Consider the following 20,564-nt stretch of genomic DNA (forward strand, 5'->3'; position numbering starts at 1 on the left):
TCTACACACAATAGTACAATCAAATCGAAAACCATACTGCATACACGTACACATACATAAATAATTGTTGCCATGTAGGATAAACATTATGGCTTGCCCTTCCTAGCAACACATAATATAATTATGCATTTTGCATTTTGACAATTGAAATATAATTATTCATTACAGGTGAATAAAATATTTGTATTGAGGCATTTCACAAAGACGTATGCATTAAATTTAGTGTCACACACGCATTATCTGCATTATATTTCCTTCTCTCTTCCTGTATGTACATTTCTACTTCTACTCTCTTTTCAAGTCGGTAAAAATTCCTTTTTTATTGAGGGGGGGGGGGGGACATACATAATCCTATTACAGTTACCTCTGCGACTTCAACCTACATGCACATCCCATCTTTCTCTGGATTACCATTAATTACCACTATCTTTTTCTCTATCTTTCCCTCTCCCTCTCTTTCTCTCTCAGTTACCCTTTCATATCTCTTTATCTCTTCTTCCCCCTACCCTCTCGATCTCTCTCAGAAACATAAAAGATACATGTGTAATCCTATTAGGCTTTTGCAATTGGCCTTCAGTGTGATACACTGATGTGTTCACACTTGTGTGGTTGAGAATGTAAGTAGAGTGAGTTCATATTACAATATCTGACAAAAGTCACGTCTCAGCTATCAAAGTACCTCCGTTATAGATCTCTCTCATTCATAAAGGCTTTTCAATCTTTATCAAAGACGAAATTTTTTAACATGAGTGTTACAATAGGTATACTATGTACAGGAAAACCTCAATATTGTTGGAAATGTGTATGTTAATGTACTTAAAATAACATTTGAACATCTTGATGTAGGCCTATGATAAATTTGCCTTTTTGTAATTTTTAACATCATTAGTATACGTAAGATTAGTGATGAAACTTAAGTTAAAGAAGAAATTAGAACAACGGGAAGTTTCAAGCGGACTGATAATTAAAAATGTTTGAGAAACTAAAGGAGATGTTTTTCATTCCAAAGCAATCCATGGAATTCCATGAAGTTATAGTTGATTTTACAGTACCTTTGCTGACGATATCCCCCCTCCTGACATTTTAATGAAATGATCTGTGGAAAGCATGTACAGTACATTCCCATATACATGCACATATGATATACAGATTTTCATTTGAGCAATCTGTGTGTGCTATATTAAAGGTAAAGACCAGCTTTGGAAATGCCCCAATTTCAAAAAATGAAATGCAAGCTATTATTACCAATCATGTGAAAGAATATGTTTTGAATAATACATGATGATAAAAATGTTGACGGGAAAGTGGGAAACTGCCTACTAATTGATATATTTGGTAAATTAGTGTACATTGTGTATCTCTTGCCTGTTGAGAGATACAAATGCACGTGTCGCGCATGTGTGTGTAGTCCCATATACATCTTTCTGTGTACAGTGATTCTAACTTTATGAAGACTTGGCCAAATTTCTTATCATTTTGATGATTCCAGAACCTTGCAGTACATCTATGCTAGATGATCAACCTTTTCTGATCGATTTCACAATGTTTCTTTCACAATGCAATCGCATGATCATAACTGGTCTTTAGCTTTAATAGTTCAGATAATGTACTGTATATGTATTATTCAAGAAATAAAAAACAATTAATCATTATTAGAACCTACAAAGGAATGATTTGATACCTGTTAGTAATACTATAGACCTGTAGTTTGAACCCTTTTTGTGGACTCTACTAAGTTTAATGAGTAAAATTCTGATAGGCCTGTCTAATTCTTCTTTTTTGTGTGTAAATTTATTTTCCTTCTTGAACCTAATTCATAATGGGCTCATGAAGATCGATACTGTGAGGTAATGTGTTAAAATAAACAGTAAGAGAGAGAGAGAGAGAGAGAGAGAGAGAAAGAGAAAGAGAAAGAGAAAGAGAAAGAGAGAGAGAGAGAGGGGGAGAGATAGAGAAAGAGAGGGAGAGAGTGATAGGGAGAGAAGGAGATGGAGAGAGAAAGAGGGAAAGAAAGATAAGGAGAGAGAGAGAGAGAGAGAAAGAAAGAAAAAAACAATAATAAAATGGTGCTTATAAAGCACTTACCACCGAAGTCTCTAAGCGCTAGAAAGAGAGAGAGAGAGGGAAAAAAGAAAGAAAAGAAAATTAGAGAACTGAACCATGATTTAAAAGTGGATATATGGCCCATTTTTGTCCTTCTCAGATAACTTCTGGTATCTCCTTTTTTCTTGAAGGTTTTGGTTTTAGCACTTTGTTTTTCCAGCCACAAGCAGCTCCATGAGACTAAGCTTTCAGTTGAATTCCCAATCATTGAAGTGGAATCTATTAAGTGAGCTTGGATGGATGTGATGAGGCAATCGAATGCTTCAAAAGAGTAATTTGGAATAAGGCAAAACATGATACATGTATGTTGTCATGGTGATATCGTTATCCCTAGTTGGAAGAGAAAAACTGAAAATGCAACAACACCAAAGACAGAAAACAAAGAAGATATCAGTATTTATTAAAGTCAAACCTGTCTAAGTGGCTATACCTCTGTATAAAGGCCACCTAACAAGAAATACTGTATGTGTTGTACAACCTGCACAAAGAAGACGAAAGACTTGACGCATGGCTGATCGTCAACGAAATGAAGTTAAGTCTTTTGTTGCTACGGCAGGCAGCAAGTGAAAATGAATTTGTTTAATCAAATTATGGAATGCAAGCATCACTTTAAACAAACAGGACTTTGTTATTCCTGGCTCATTTTTTCTGATTGAGGTGTCATACGAAAGGGCAGAAAAGGAACTTTCTAGAAATGCGATTTTCTCTTTGTAATTCAGATACCGCCCGCCAAATGACTCTTTGGTACCCTCTCTTCAAATTGTTTTTAATCGCTCATGCGTGAAATATGCATCATATGAGTTGCCTCAAATGAAAGAGGAGGATCTATTAAAGCTTTACAAATATGTGTCATTTATTAATTATAATTGTAATAATTTTTTTTCTTCTTCTGGGACGCTCTCTGTATATTGCAGTTCCAGATGAATACTAAACAGATTGTAGTGTATGTTTTGGTACCGGGTACTCTCTGCAAACGTACATACATGTATATGTCAGATTTTGTCATTTTGTTTGCTTTTGTTGTTGCTTCTTTACATTAATAATTGCACATCGATGTCACAACGACCCTCAGAACTTAAGTGTTTTCGACATGCATGTAATTTGCAGAAGAAAAAAAGAATTAGGACTTCAATTTGACGCACCAGTTCATATTCAGAGAGCTTTAATAGCAATCGAGCAAATATCGGGAAAGTGATTTGGTTTCTAAATTTCCACTTATGTTTTTACACTGTGTTCACATGTGGGTGACCCACCTTGTCGAAATACATGTAGGTGAATAAATAGCAAATAGCGTCATCAGGGCCCCGTTTTACAAAGAGTTGATATCAATAGCAACTTATTTGTGATTGATATCAATAATAATAATAATATGTCTTGTTTACCCAGGGTAGCCTCATCAGTATTTATACTGTTCTCCCTAAGGGCCCTGCAATCGCAATTATGTACATAAGAGATAGGAGACTACAAACTTGTGATTGATTTGGATCAGTCGTAAATCTTTGTAAGACGGGGCCCAGAAATGCAGTAAACAGTGGATGAATATTCATCCAGAGCTTATATCATTTTATTTTGCCTTGATGTTTTATTTCATGTTGTGGGAACAAGGTTTCGATCTATAGACGCACTAGAAATGGGTTCAATGTTTTCAAGGGGCTGGTTGAGTGCTGAAGGGTTGTTACAATCCATTTCTGTGCAAATATCAACAAGCTTTGAAGAAGGATGAGCAACTTGAAAGGAACACTTGAAACAAAGAATGTTGGTTATTCCAAATTAATCAAAGATCCAAGAGGTAGTAATCTGAAAAAGAAATTACTTTCATCCAATCAATCCAAGCATTTATGTGTTCATCCACATTTTTGTTATGAATTGAGAATTGTTATTTGGATTATTTGTGTATCCTTCTGAGAAAACAGCGTCAGGAATTCTAAAACTAATTTTGTACCTTTACATGTTATCATGAAGGATAAGTAACCCATATTATTGAAAAATAATCCAATACTCCTTAAATTATTCTTCAGTCAGTAGGTAACAATATTTTAGGTGCAGGACAAACTCTGAATATCGAAAACATCTAATTTGAGCACTATTGAGCTTTTAAAAAAATGTCTTCTCCTGTTGGATTTTTGCAAATTTCCATAATATCTATTTTCAAAGTAAAAAAGACACCTCATGAAAAGTATCAAGAAACTCATCATTATTTAATAATCTTAATAGAGCAATGGTTTTATTCTGGAATGTGTTTGTTGTACATGCATATTTTCTTTTTGCGAAATGCAATATGAAACATGATCTTCTCCCTTTCCACAGGCAACGTTATAATTTCATTTAAAAAAAAAATAAAAAAAAAATAAAAAAAATTGGCAGGCTCTTTCATCTTGTAGAAAAAAGAAATTCTTAAATTGTTACTCCAAAATACAAGAGTCAAATGCATCATGATGTAAATTTACTTATCTCTGTTTTTTTACAATATTCCAAACCCAAGTGACACATATTAAAGTTTTCTGAGATCATTAGTTTAATGGGTTAACAAACTAAACTCACTGCAAGCAGCTATTTGCCTCCAAACACTTACAATATTTGCTCTTTTAAATGGATGGAACTTCCTGCTGGCACTTTTAAGCCCCAGTGAAAGTGCGTCATCCAGTTAATGTATTCAAACCTTTTTGCAAAACCCCAAATGCCATTACCCATTAGATTATTGTCATAACCTGTTGAATATTGCAGGTCTATAGTGTGGTCTCTCTTTAATGGATAATAAATGCACTCTGTTGAAAAATATGCTAAAGAATTCCCTAAAGTGTACTATAGTTTGTGCAATTTACCATATTTCTAAGAGCGGACACAATTGTATTTGGTATATTTATCTGAAAGTGCAGAGAACTGTGAATTTCGATCTGCTGCATAATATATTTTAATTGGAAGTTTTCTTATAATTTAAAGGCTGCTGTACTAGTTTGGCTAGGAGAGATTAGACCACCCAGGGTGGTCACTGACAGGTGGCTATCTCATCAACTCAGCTCTCAATTAAAAATAAGAAAAAGAGGATAATGGGGGACCAATGGTCATCGATTAGGCATTGTTTTCTATATAGAGGGAGCAAGTAGCTATAAGTACATGTAGTGCAGTGGGGCTGAGTGCAGAAAACTGAGAATTTTGAGCTGCAGCATAATATATTTTAATTGGAGGTTTTCTTATAATTTAATACTTTTATTGTCAAGTAAAAGACCTGTGATCATACATATGCACTTTATATTATTTCTTTACTCATTGGAGCCAGGAGGCGTTAAATTGTATACTTTTATACACAGGTAATGCCCCTCTGGCTCCGCAAACAGAAGAGCTGCTAGGGGATATTATAAAATGAATGTTTTTAGTTTAAATATGGGAAGTCCAACATGATATTAATCTGGTTTGAATAGAAGCAGAAAAATGAGAGGATTTAGTCAGTGAAGTTTGATTAAAATTTAAAAGAAATTAATGAATTATTGAATGTGCGATCAATCAAACACAAATTGGCAGCTCTTGCGAGCTCCCCTTCCAATTGCTCTGTACTACAAATTCTGAAATTTCTATGTTTATTCTAAAGACAATTTCAGTCAAACATGTACGTGCTCGCTAAATATAATTGGTGCAAATATGTTTTTATACAACCTCCGTATACAGAAAATCTAATTTCAGTCATTATCTAAGAAAGTGAGAGTTTCAGAATTGTATTTTTTTCTGCTTCTTCTTGGTACTGCAATCACTTTCACTTCTTGATATTTTAATTATTGTAGGAGCAGCTTCTACTACTAGTGTAGATGTTTGAATTTTGGATGTTGATTTGGTTTTGAATGATTCATTTTTGTTCAGTATTTTCCAAGTATCCATGATGAAGTACCATTCATTTTATCGGTATATCAATTGGTATTCAATCCTCTCTATCAATACTTAGCTATGCACTACCCACGCAAATATAAGAACTCCAAATTGAGGCTAAGTTTTCATGCTTGATTTAAACTCTTACTGTGGATTACCTTTTTAAATAGTCATCATAAACAAACTTTCAGGTACTAAAATTTTGACTTAAATGCTTGTTTCATCATATTTGGTTAAAATAGAGAATAACCTTCCCAGTGATACTACCCTTGTATATATATATATATTATATACATGTATATATATATATATATATATATATATATACATGTATATACCGGTATTTAAAAGTGCGAGAGTTCTCAACTCTGTCATGACATGTATACAATGCATTATATCTTGCTATCACTCAAATGGATCTAAGAAATGGGATGAGAAGTTTATGCATATGGACTAAAACTTCATTGGCTCTAAAGTACAGAAAAGAGTAAAATCATACGTTAGCTGCACTCTATTATAATAGACGGTATGTACAAAAGAAACGTACTATACATACATCATTGATAAGTCTTGTATTACAAGTCAATTATCAATTACATGTATGCTGAAGGGTCTTACCCTCTTACTATTCTGCATGGGAATGAGAAAGTGTCATTAGCGAAATTGCTGCTACATATAATCAGCTCAAAATGCCTGATTGCTGTGTAACAAAGACCCCGCTCTCACTCACTTTGAAAGTGGTCTTAGTTAGACCGCTCCAGAGGAACGGGTCTTGAGGAACGGTTTGCGAGCGTACACACTCCGAGCAGTTTTTAATGGCTCAAACCGCTCCACGAGTCAAAGTGGTCTTGTTGCTATGGCAGCTCAGGTCAGCAGATTAATTTTTTCGCGCGCGGAATACATACCGTATGTACCGTACTACATGTTTCGCACCGAAGGTCACTAGCTCACTTCCGTTCAAAGTACGCTTTCCGTTCACATCGCACGTTAGAGCGCTCCAAACCGCTCTTAATAAGACCCGCTCCTCAAGACCACCTCGGAAGGTGGTCTTCTGGAGCGGTCCAGAAGTCCACTTCCTGGACCACTTTGACCGTTCTCACTCACCTAAGAACCGCTCCTGAGGAACGGGTCTTAGTTAGAGTGCTCCAGAGCGCTCCAACGAAGTGAGTGAGAACGGGGTCAAAGATGCATTATGTCTCGAGTCTATTGTTATCAGGTTTGACAATTTGATTCCATGTCACTCATCCAACATGTTTCAGTAAAGCACGCACAATACCTTCCAACACATAATTACGGGGAAAATGTTTTGCAAAGTTTAACGTGATTAGATGTATTGTAAGGCCTTCTGCATGAACATGCTTTTGACAGGATATACAATGAGTTTGTTGCCTTGAATTTTCATGATGACAAATTGCAATACCCTGTTTTCCTATAATGTCTTCCTTCTACCCTTCTGAGTAATGACAATATGCAATTTCCTCTGTTTTTCCTCTATCTAACCAAGTTGAAATAACTGATTTGAAATTAATGCTAAAAGCTCACTTTGGAGGTTGTAATTATAATTTGAGTAGCAGGCTTGTCATTTTTGGTATTGTCTGCCTTTTTGTTGGAGGTGATTATAGAAATGCACTTACATGTAACATAATATTTTTATGCCTCCGCCAACTGAAGGTGATGCAGGAGGCATCACGTTTTTTTGGTTGTCCGTCGACGACGTCTCACTTTCCTGTTATCAAGAACCACTTGAGATATGAACTTCAAGCTTGATGATAGTATATATCACCATAGGAAGACAATCTGATTTGATTTTGAAGTAACTAGGTCAAAGGTCACAAAGATCATATTATGAAATTCCAGCTATTAGTCTTGTTATATCAAGAACGACTTGAGATACGAGGCTAAAACTTGGTGATAGTACATGTATGTATCCCCTTGTAAAAAAAAACCATGGTTTTACCATCATAACCATGGTAATACCATGGTTCACCCATGGTTTTACAATGGATCGACTGTTTTCAGGATCCAACCGTGAGTATCCATGGTTTTACCAACATAACCATGGTTAAACAATGGTTAAACCATGGTTTTACCACTGTTAATAAACCATGGTTTAAAAACTATGGTTAAACCGTGGTTAAACCACAGTTATTACACCACGGTTTCAAAACCATGGTTAAACCATAGTTTTACAGCAGTTCAAAAACCATGGTAACAAAACCATAAATAAACCATGGTTTAACCATGGTACTAAAACCATAGTAATGAAACCATAGTTAAACCATTGTATTACAATGGTTAAAAAACTATGGTTAAGAAACCATGGTTAAACAACAGTATTGCCAACGTTGAAAAACCACTGTTATTTAACCATGGTTATACCATGGTTTTAAAATGGTTCAAAAACCATAGTTTTTTAACCGTGGCAATATCATGGTTTAACCGTGGGTTCTTAACAATGGTTTTTTAACCATGGTTAAACCATTGAATAACCATTGTTAAAAAACCATGGTTAAGAAACCATGGTTAAACAACGATATTGCCAACGTTGAAAAACCACTGTTATTGAACCATGGTTATACCATGGTTTTACAATAGTTCAAAACCCATAGTTTTTTAACCGTGGCAATATCATGGTTTAACCGTGGGTTCTTAACGATGGTTTTTTAACCATGGTTTAACCATTGAATAACCATCGTTAAAAAACCATGGTTAAGAAACCATGCTTAAAACCATGGTTTTACCACGGTACAAAAATCATGGTAACAAAACCATGGTTGAACCATTGGATAACCATTGCTAAAAAACCATGGTTAAGAAACCATGATGTAACCATGGTTTTACCATGGTTGAAAAACCACGGCTATTGAACCATGGATGAAACCATGGTTTTACCACGGTACAAAAACCACGGCTATTGAACCATTGTTGAACCATTGGATAACCATTGCTAAAAAACCATGGTTAAGAAACCATGGTGAAACCATGGTTTTGCCATGGTCGAAAACCACTGTAACTAAACCATGGTTAAAAACCATGGTTTTACCACAGTTGAAAAACCATGGCTATTGAACCGTGGATGAAACCATGGTTTTACCACGGTTGAAAAACCACGGCTATGAAACCATGGTTTAACCATAGTTTTACAACTGTACAAAAAACTAGGTAACGAAACCATTTTTAAAAGTTCTACCAAGATACAAAAACCATGGTAAAGAAATCATGTGCAAACCATGGTTTTGCCATGGTTGTAAACCATGGTAACGAAACTATAGTTAAAATGATGGTTTTACCGAGGTTGACAAACTACGGTTACGAAACCATAGTTAAACCATGGTTTTAGAATTGTTCTGATACCATAGTTATAAAAACATGGTTAAACCATGGTTTTACCACAAATCAAACAACGGTCTGACCGTAGTTAACTACACTTTTGACATGGTCTCAACACGAGTATTAAAAAAAATTAAAAAAAACTACTATCATGTAACCAATGTAGTTATGACCACTATATACATAATACATGTATGACCAGCACTACTCGATTGTTTTGATGACCTTGAACTGATTCGATAATATGGAATTGTAACAATTTGCCCCAAAATAAATACAATTATTAGTGTGTTTGCTGCCATCTAGTGGTGGAATGCACACTGTATTTCCAATTTTGAATTTCTTCACTCCAGCCATTACTTTGCCGTTTCGCCAAATTTGTCTTCCTTTAAAACCCAGAATATAGGGGATAAGGGTTAGATTTACACCAGGAAAGAAGAATTGTACGAGACTAAGAGTATTCCAGAGCAAGAATTGGACAACATGAAGAACTCGAAGTAGATCTAGATTTCAATTTACCAGACAGTCACACTGGTCTACATACTACAGTACAGTCCCACACAGCCACTCATGTGTGGGAAAATATCGGTCTGCAGAAAACGACCAACTTTGCTTTGCTGCTGGAGCTATACTTTAAGGTCAACATTTTCTCCAGGAGGTGAGTAATAAGATTAAACATAATTTAAGGCTTGATACAGAATTGGGTATGCTTTCTGTAAAAATTAAGAAATTTGGTTATAAATCTCATTCTTCTTTTTGATTTTTTGTAAATTTTGTTCATGAAAAAAAACCAAACGGATTGCAATTGATGATGATAGTAGATTTACTAGATTATATTCCATACTGTACAATACTGCATCCATGAAAGTAACGTACTCCATGGAGCTCCGACGCCGATGCCAAAGGCATCGAAGCTCATGCAGATGTGGCCCGTTTATGAAAACGATTCAAACAGCGGCTGAGCGGGTTTGGTCACATGTTTTCGCAAAGTAAATACTGAAAAAGAGGTAGTCTAATTACAACTTTGACTAGACTTAACAATGTTTTTTTTTACTCCTTTGGGCATCTTTCCAACCACTTGAAATCATAATATGAAGAAGTCTCGTGGGGGAAAAAGGGTGATTCTTTGTGCTAACCCGACGATTCATCCATGTTCGTTGATTTAACATGGCGAGGAGAAAGTACGCATGCGCGGTCACGGCGGAGCAAATATTAATATTCATGATAGGAGGGGGGTTTTCGGCCACTTAAGACAAAATCCTATTTTAGGACTCTTTACTTCCTATTATCATTTCTTGTTCAAATCATGAAGCAAATATTATTATTCAAACAAACAAAGAATCCCAGAAAAAAAATCATGAATTGCCATGACAATATCCATTTCAATTTTCACTGTTTCGGAGACAGTTATCGACCTAGCGAGACAGTTTTCGGTCGTATGTACAAAGTCAATAGGAAGCGCGCCCGCGTCGTGCGTTTCCCCGCTGATCTATAGTACTAGCGGGCGGAGCAGGTATCCCGAGCCGGAGCTCGCCATGCCGAAGACTAGTTCTGCGGTGATCGGAAATTGGAATCTGAATTGGACAGAGATATCGTGTGTGCGTTGCGGTGTTCGGCTGCATTGATTTAATACATGCGATGAGATACTTTTTAGCTTGGGACTCACACAAAATCGGGCTCTAAATATGAAAAATACTTGAAATAAAGCTCATTTTATGGTACCCATATTTCTTACAGACATGCGTAAGATACTCGATTTTTCAGATTCGGGTAGCGGGACCGCTGATTACATCGCTAAAATGTGATATTTTAGGATATATTTTCCATTGCAAATGTGGTTCTTCAGTGACTCTGGCATGGTATGGCATGTGTGGAATATGTGATATGCTATCATGGGATGTATTTTAAAGGAATTTTACTATGCATCCAAAGGACCGGCCGAAAACTGGTGATGGTCGATTACCCCCTCCTTTACTCTAGGCGCCGTTTGTCTAAATTGCTGTATAGGCCTATATAAGAGGTTGAGAAGGGCTTTGTTTCTTCGATTCATGCATAGAGACTATTCAGCAATTTCGAGTAAACAGCGCTGTTTGAATCACTTTCATAAACGGGCTCTGAGCACGTTCGTGTACCCCAAATCTCTGGTAAAGGGGTACTTTAACGCAACAAAGTCTGGCCCATATTGACTTAAATAGGTTGTTTAAAAAATCTGGCCCGTATTAAAATTACACACAGGAGATAGGGGGTGCTTTCAAAGGGGGAGGTACATTTGTAGAGTGTACATGTTGCTAATATCAACTCATAATTTTCGCTATATTTGATTTGAGAGCATATAATACAATTCTACAATGTGCTAATATTTATTTTTATTTTTCAGGGTATCTTCGGCTGCGGGAAAGTCGTCAACATGGACTGTTCCAGTGAACATGCAGTCTTGATTTGTAAGACTAAACTGTCCAACAAACTTCACGGAAATTATGCAAGACATGGGTGAGAGTTTGAGAATTCATCTGTATGGGATCCCTATAGAGGAGAGCTTTTCAAAATTATACCAGTTATGCTGACCAGCAAACATTCAGCAAGTACATCCAGTACAATCGACCCTGTCACCTTTGTTCGGTCGGAAGGAATCTGAGAAAGTAATCTTCAATACACAGCTTTTTTTCGAGCAAAACTTTTAAATTTGCCGCACAGATGTGACGTATACGCCTCTGTCTGTGTTGTGAGGACCCTACGTCACAAAAAATGTCGCGCAATGCATTGTGAGAGGAACCGGCTCGATCATTCACTTGTTTTTTGCTCATTAAAGCCTTACTGCACTCCTTTTAGCTACTTGCTCCCTCTATATAGAAAACTTCCCCAATCGGTGCCTGTTGGTTCCCCATGATCCTCTATTTCTTATGTTATTTGAGAGCCGAGTTGATGAGATAGCCACCTGTCAGTGATCTCACCGTGTGGTCTAATCCCTTCTTGCCAAACTAGTACAGATGGCCTTTAAAGACCGTCAATACTACTGGGCCAGAAGGGATTTGACCACACAGCGAGGTCACTGACAGGTGGCTATCTCATTAACTCAGCTCTCAACTAACATAAGAAAAAGAGGATCATGGGGGATCAACAGGCACCGATTGGGGAAGTTTTCTATATAGAGGGAGCAAGTAGCTACAAGTAGGACAGTGGGGCTTTAAACAAAATTATTAAAAATAAGTCTGAGCACCATTTTCCAAAACCAAGTTATTTTGGGGCTGTACAGATCTTTGTCTATCTAATCGACTCAACTTTTCAGTGGAGTGGACTTGTACTTTAACACTTATTAAAGTAAGGCTGTGCATAACCGTGTAATGAAGTACTCGAGTACACTCCCAGGCTTACAGTCGAATACTCGGACGCCATGTTTTTTTTGGTTGAATTTTGTTGATATTTTTTGTTGTTGAAGTGAACTTCTCTATGTATAGTAAAATTATACCTTTACCTTCACGCGTATAATTCATCAATACAAAATTTTAAAGAATTCTTTTTTAGAATATTTATTTTTGTCATGACATCTCATCAAAACTTTCCAGATAGCCTTGCTACTGGTATGACGCAGCACTTTATAGTCATTATTAAGCTGTTCAATAATGGTTCACATTTATCTGCCAGTTTTACCAGTATTTTATCAGCAAAAATATAAAAATGCTTGTTTTCGTGTTAGGAATATCTTTCATTCAGATTAGATTTACATTATAATAATTTGGTTTACACAACTGATATGTACATGTATACATGTATAAGCCCAAAAATTTGCCAGCGTTTGAGACTTTCCATCTATTTAGATATTCATGTTTAGAGAGAAGGTTGAGTTCTGGGAAGAGGTGAAAAAAAATTGTGAGCTTTATCATTGTATTATGTAAGTGTGGCAGTACATCAGATAAAAATGTGCCCTGAAAAGCATGGATCTTCAATCAAATGCCTTAATATTCTAAACATGGCATGTAAAATTATATATTGAGGTTCGATTTTTACGCCACATGTTCATGTAGTCCCATATTCACATCTTTCTGTGTACAGTGCTTGTAACCTTACCAAGACTAGACCAAATTTCTTATAATTTTGATGATTCCAGAACCTTGCAGTACACACCAATACTTTTATATGCTAGATGATCAACCTGTCCTGATCGATTCCACAACGTTTCTTTCACAATGCAATCGCATGACCAGAACTTGACTTTATTTTTAAGCTGTTCAATATTGGTTCACATATATCTACCAGTTTCACCAGTTTTAAATGACATTGTTTATTGTGCTCTTCAAACAAAAGCTGATGGAAGACCAAAGAAGATTGTTTTCATGTTACAATTTTTTTTCTTCTATTAAATGTGAAAATATCGAGTTACTTACTCATCCGTTCACTTGCCGATGCCAACAATTTTGCTAAAATGTATTCACTTAGTGTAATCTTTCATTGTGTGCTGAAACTAGCTTGTGTTCAAGAAAATATGTATTTGCTATAATTACTTTGTAATTAAGAGTACCGGTAGTAAGATTCCACTTGCCTGGTTAAAATGTCATCTTAAGTAAGTTTCCTCTTTACCATCGGATGACTTAGTTATGTTACATTCTTTTATATGTAACCTAGCTAAAATAGTCTAATTTTGTTCAAAATATGAGATTCAGGATTTTGGTATTTCCTAATGAGGGTATCTTAAACCCTCTGCGTAATTTTAAGCGTCGGAAATCATGTGTACATGTATGTAAATATGATATTTGTTTTAATCAAATGAAAATGATAATTTTACAGCATTTCAATAGAAGCTGTTCTTTGTAGTGGCCCATTTTCTCCCTGACTTTGACTTTAAATCTGCTTCAGCAATGTTCTAAATCTTGGGTGCTCGTTTTGAGAGGGTTTACTTATTTGAAAAATTATGCACCATTTTAAGATATTGACTTCTACTTTAATGTCATGTGAAAATCAGCACAATCCTTTTTTTGACCTATTGGTCATTTTGTGGTGTAAGGTCACATATGACATTGTCCAGTATCGTTTTGTAACAAATGATTGTAACACAGTAACCCAAAAAAATTATATAAGTTTTCAAATGAACACATTGTTAATAGTTCCAAAAGTTGAACAAGATGGGCCATATTTCCTCTTTTACAATTGTTATACCTGCTAGTAAGGGTTTCAGGGTACATCCTATATTTATTGTTACTCAGGTTTAAAGTCTTTTTGGGAGGGGTGGGTGGCTTTTAGAATAGAAGTGGTTGAAATAAAAGGCTTTTAATTCTGATCCTTAGGCCATTTTGTTCAATTATTCAAGGAGATGGTCTTGTTATTGTGTGTAGGGAGGGATATGGGTGTATAGGTGTGAAAAGGCATTTTATAAACATATGTCCATATTGATCCAGTTATTTGCAAGATGTTCATTACCATTTGTAAGTTTGTTATGTTTGTCTCATTAAGTCAGTGTTAATTACAATTTTTTTCCCCTCTCAAACAGTACATTTCAATTTCAATTGAAGAAATATAGTTATAGGTTTTTTGTATCAAACAATTGCTGGAATTATAGAGTTAAAATAGAGACCATCTGAAATGCATTACAATAAAGGGTACAAACAAGAAGGGGAAGAACTTGTTTTGACTGACTAGCCAAATACCTATAATTGGGATACAACTTGTTACCTTTCAAACAAATCAAATGTTTGCAGTTGGTAAAATTATCTTTGTATATTTGTGTGATTTTTTGGGGTCATGCCCTCTTTACAGTTTTTATTATTACAATATATGCAATAGGACCTCAACTCAGGAAAAAAAAAATCTTGCATACTCAGATACCTTGCCATATTTGTTCTTATTACTGACAGCTTTATGGTGTTGTGGTCAGTGTAATGGTACTCTTAATTGAAATATTTTAGTCTTTCCTTTTTATTCCTCATTAGCCTATACCTCATACATATAAGCTTGCTAAGTGTGTGCTGTTTACAAACAGTTTACTAATTAACTTTTTATGTGTACCGGTAAGACAGTTTATTACAAATATTTATTTGAACATGCATAAAGTCTTGCCACTTTACGTCTAAAGACTAGGATGTTTAAACACATTTACATGTATTACTCTAAAACGTGTGTGACATATATTTTATTAAAAGTATTCATCTTTTTCAACACAATTTTTCATTTCTTTTGGCAGGTCATTCATTGTGTCTCCCATCACTGATATCAAACATATATTATGTATTTCTTACACATTTAAAATAGCTTCTCTTTTCTATAAATGATTTACATTTCAGAAGTTTCACCTTGGATTCACCATGGTTTGTACCTAAAAGCCATGGTGAAATTATGGTTAAACGACGGAGAAAACATGGTAATACCATTGTTTGACTGTACCGTGGATCCATTGTAGTACCATGTTATCAAGGTGGTAATACCATGGTGAAACTGTAATACTATGGTGTACTGTAATACCATGGTGAAACCATGGTTAAACCATGGTTTTACTGTACCGTGGATCCATTGTAAACCATGAAATAACAGGAGTAAATTGGAACAGACATATTATGGTAAAACCATGGTTTTACTGTAGTTTTACCATGGTTTTGCCGTGGTCATACCATGGTGAAACCAAGGTGAAACCATGGCTTTACTGTACCATGGATCCATTGTAAACCATGAAATAACAGGAGTAAATTGGAACAGACATATTATGGTAAAACCATGGTTTTACTGTAGTTTCACCATGGTTTTGCCGTGGTCATACCATGGTGAAACCAAGGTGAAACCATGGTTAAACCATGGTTTTACTTTGCGGTACTTTGCGGTTTAACCGTGGTAAAACCATGGTTTTACTGTACCATGGATCCATTGTAAACCATGAAATAACAGGAGTAAATTGGAACAGACATATTATGGTAAAACCATGGTTTTACTGTAGTTTTACCATGGTTTTGCCGTGGTCATACCATGGTGAAACCAAGGTGAAACCATGGTGAAACCATGGTTAAACCATGGTTTTACTTTGCGGTACTTTGCGGTACTTTGCGGTTTTACCGTGGTAACACCTTGGTTTTACCATGGAAAAACCACAGTTTAACCATGGAAAATCCATGGAAAATCCATGGTAAAACCATAATATGTCTGTTCCAATTTACTCCTGTTATTTCATGGTTTACAATGGATCCATGGTACGGTAAAACCATGGTTTTACCGTACCATGGATCCATGGTTTTTTTTTACAAGGGTCACCATAGGAATTTGATCTTATAAGATTTGGGGTAAATAGGTCAAAGGTCGCAGAGGTCAATTTCTGAAATTACAGGTTTAGACTTAAAGGGATCCGGTAACTTTGTCTCAGATTCTGAAACAAAATTCTGGATTTAGCTCATGATGCAATGATAATTATAAACCTTTAGGTCAGTCAGGAACCCCATGACTTTTACAAGCCGATCGCTTGTCTGATTATCAAGATATTTATGATTGGAATTACAAATTTTGATAACCGTTCGCCTAACGGTTTTCATAACACTACAGTCTATTGGGGAAAAAGAGTATGGTAAAACCGGTCACTCAAAGATTTTTACTTTTTTGAGGCACTTCTTGACAAGCCTTTTATTAACCGGGCGCCGGGCGATTTTTACCCTACGGTCCCTGACTTTTGGCGCCCGGTAAGACGGGGAAAATGAGTACCGGGCGCCGTTCATTTTTTATTTCTGGCGCCCGGTCTGGGAGAATTAACATTTTCTGTTTCATAAACTTCCACATGTCTAGCACTAAATGTTCACAAATGTGACAAAAACTTACTTGATACAAGTTAAACGTGGACAGAATGAACCCTAACAAATCATTATAATGAGAATCCTAATTAAAATCGCCCAGAAACAATTGCCCAGAAACAATTGCAGCACGAATACGAGCGGCCGCTATTTCCTACTCCTAGCGGAGAACGGAGCACACAATACATGGGATGTACACCACTCAAAGACGAGCGCATTTCCCCAGCCCAGGCCATGCATACACACACAAATGACATCAGTGCTGTACTGCAGTACACACACAGTGTTAGTACAAGAAAGTCTCGATGTAACTTCCAAAAATCCATCCCAAAAGCCAAATTTTGCTGTCAAAAATGCGGAATTGGAGCCATATTTCCAAAGCTCACGGGGGTTAAGCCCAGTTTTAAGAAACAGTTTCATCAAAATAGCGCTAAAAATCAAGAAATCAGCGATTTTGTTACCAGTTTTTTGGCCTATCGCATGCCCTTCGAATGTAATGGTATCTTCAAAAAGGCAAATGAAAATCAAAACACCGGATCTGCTGATGCATTAACTTTATGTACAAAGTTGATTGCAACTCCAGACTTGCCTTGATTCAGCGGCCCTCGTACTCATTGACTAAAATTCTGTGATGTTTTGAATAATGGACTTTTCTGATAAAATAGGTAAATATATTTAACAAATCTTTTTTTAAAAATTTTCTAATTATTATTATTATTATTATTATTTTTTTTTTAAGTGACAGGTCGGCCGTTCTCAATGATTGAATGCGTTTTTATTCAAAGAAACATGAATGCAATAGCATTTTATAGGGAAAATAACAAAAACGTAAAACAGGCATAATCTTTTTTTTTCACCTAAAATATGTTTTTTCAAGCTGAATAATATGTTTTTTTGAAAGCGACAGGTTGGAAGCTCTGCATTGTCATTATAGATCTGGTTTTTCTTAAATATTTTTTTATAGAAATAATTTAATTCCCCCCTTCCCAACATTTTTAAATTTTTGACATTTAACGGCATGAAAATAGTATTAAACATGAACTACAACAACTACAAATGACAGATTTATCTAAGGTATGAGTGATTTAATATTAGAGTGCTCAAAATTTAAACTAGAAATTAAACTACCGTATGTATAAATAAAAGGTAACGTTTAACAAATAATTTAAAAGAATACGGTACATATTTTCATCAATTTTGGAAACGGCTCCTGGTCCTGGAAAACGGCTCCCGGTTCTCTAAAAAAAATAAGGACCGGGAGCCGCTTTTTCAGATATTTGGCTCCCGGTCTGCTTCGACTTAATAAAAGGCTTGCTTCTTGATCATTTTGAAGCGCAATTTTTTTAGGGCTTCCATATTACACCAATAATCACAGACACTGATAACGCGTAGGGCCGTGTATCTCAGATTTAACATTGTTAAACAATCCCTTTAATTGCTATTGAGATATCTCAAGAGCCACTAGAGATATGAGGCTAAAACGTGGTGATAGTACGTTTCACCATAGGAAGACAGTCTCATTAGATTTAAAGTAATTAGGTCAAAGGACACAGAGGTCAATTTCTGAAATTGCAGGGTTTTTAGCCTTGCTTTCCCAATAATCGCAAAATAGCCTGCTATTTAATTGTCTGGTCCGTCTTCACCAGCCTGTAGACTCATACTATATGCGCCAACACTGAGCAAAATATCTTGAGCTGATGACAACGCGATTAACTTCGGGCTAATTTGGAAAACTCAAGCTGATGAAGTCAGACCTATTACTATAGGAAGATGATTCAATTACATTTTGGGGCTAGTAGGTCAAGATCATAGTCGTCAGTTGACATTTGATTATAGGCTCTTTGTTTTCATAGTGATACGTCACAGATAATTCCATCCATTTCCTATATAGGGCAGAGGCATATATAGGAGACGCAGTCGCATTTGTCTCGTTACGATATATTTGATGGTGTAAAATTTCCACATATGTGTATACACATGTACATACCAATACATATGGCTTCTCTCTCCTCTCCCCTCTCCCTTCCTCTCTCTCTCTCTCTTCCTCTCTCTCTTTCTTCCTCTCTCTCTCTCTCTTCCTCTCTCTCTCTCTCTTCTCTTTCTCTCTCCCTCCCTCTCTCTCATTCTGTCTTGTGTACCCCTCTGTTCCGCTGTCAAAGCCTTATCTGTATCTCCTTTTCTTTCATGTTTATACTTACGCTTTTACAGGTGTTCATGAATATTACTTTTTCTTCATGAGATCTTATAAGTGTATTTGTTTTGACATTTCAATCTTTGGATGTATTGCATTTGTTCTTGCAACAAATGCTCGGCGTCAATTTCCTGCACTTACCTAATTCTTGACTTCGACCCTGGACCATGCAGCACTAGACCAAACCCTAACCCTAAACCTAACCTAGCCTAAAACCCAATAGTAACCCGGCGTATCCCTAACCCTATCCCTATACCTTTTATAAAATAAAACCTTGAAAAAAATTTGTCACAGGATGAATTGGTGGGTAACCCAATCATAACATTTGGCCTACATCACAATGCTTGTCTATCTCTCTTTTACTCCCTCCTCCTCCCTCTCTCTCTCTGTTTCTCTTTCTCTCGTTCTGCCTGTGTATCTTTCTGACCCTCAAAATTTCCATATTCTGTTTCCTCGCTCACTTTCTCTCCTCCTTTCTCTTCAATCCTTTTTCCTCCTCTTAAGTTCTTTTGTTCTCTCTCTCTCACACACATTCTTTCTTTTTTCATTTTCCTTCTACTTCTCTCCCCACCCTCTCTCTCTCTCCCCTCTCTCTCTCACCCCACTCTCTCCCTCTCTCTATCTTTCTCCCTCTCCCTCTCTCTCCCTCTCCCTCCCTCTCTCTTCCTCTCCCTTCCTCTCCCCTCTCTATCTCCCCCCTCTTCCCTCTCCTCTCTCTCTCTCTCTCTCTCTCTCTCTCTCTTTCTCTTCCCTCTCCCTCTCTCTCTCTCTCTCTCTCTCTCTCTCATTCTTTCTCTTCCTTCTCATTTTCCTCCCAACCCTCTCCTCACCCTATTTACCTCTCTTTTTCCTCTTTTTCTCTCTCTCCTTGTTCCTGTCCTTTTCTATTTTAGAGATCTCCCAAAAAAAATTGATGATGTTCAAGGTAATGTGTACGTTGAGGAGGCCTATTTTCCAAGTGCCTGTTTTGGAATTAGTCATCATGTAATGACTTGTAAATCCTCTGAAGGTGATTGATAATGAATTTGAAGACCAAGAGTGTTTTTACAGCGTCTTTCAGGGCTCTTTCGCCCTGAGGAAAAATCGTTTAAAGAAACGTGCAACAGGCGCATAGGAAGAGAAGGTCATGTTCACTTGACAAGTTAAATATGCTTGAGTGGTTGTAGGAACATTGCCAAAAGCTTGGCTGTACTATTGTTCACACAAACTTTATGAAAGAATTTTATCAAGCTATATTCACTGATCATGTCTATGAAATGTTCAGTGTGATTTTGTTTTTGTTTTTGTGGGAGAGGGGTCATTTGATTAGCTTTCCTGAGTTAGATGCA

General features: G+C 36.3%; 1 protein-coding gene and 2 long non-coding RNA genes across 7 annotated transcripts in view; 2 read left to right on the top strand and 1 right to left on the bottom strand.

The window, feature by feature from the left end:
* LOC105447429 overlaps positions 1-20,564 on the top strand; it is a 136,373-nt gene that overhangs the window by 14,060 nt on the left and 101,749 nt on the right. The gene's annotated exons all lie outside the window — the stretch shown is intronic.
* LOC115922964 lies at positions 8,470-12,130 on the top strand. The gene is made up of 2 exons (XR_004063700.1): positions 8,470-9,949; positions 11,669-12,130. It is a non-coding gene; the product is annotated as an uncharacterized LOC115922964 (long non-coding RNA).
* The window catches only part of LOC115922965, a 20,361-nt gene continuing 17,578 nt past the window's right edge, over positions 17,782-20,564 (bottom strand). The window contains exon 4 of the long non-coding RNA XR_004063701.1: positions 17,782-18,359. This is a non-coding gene — a long non-coding RNA (uncharacterized LOC115922965). The remainder of the gene's footprint in view (positions 18,360-20,564) is intronic.

The sequence above is a fragment of the Strongylocentrotus purpuratus genome, unplaced genomic scaffold, assembly GCF_000002235.5.
Source record: "Strongylocentrotus purpuratus isolate Spur 01 unplaced genomic scaffold, Spur_5.0 spur5_scaffold_13, whole genome shotgun sequence".
In the NCBI taxonomy this organism is placed as follows: domain Eukaryota; kingdom Metazoa; phylum Echinodermata; class Echinoidea; order Camarodonta; family Strongylocentrotidae; genus Strongylocentrotus; species Strongylocentrotus purpuratus.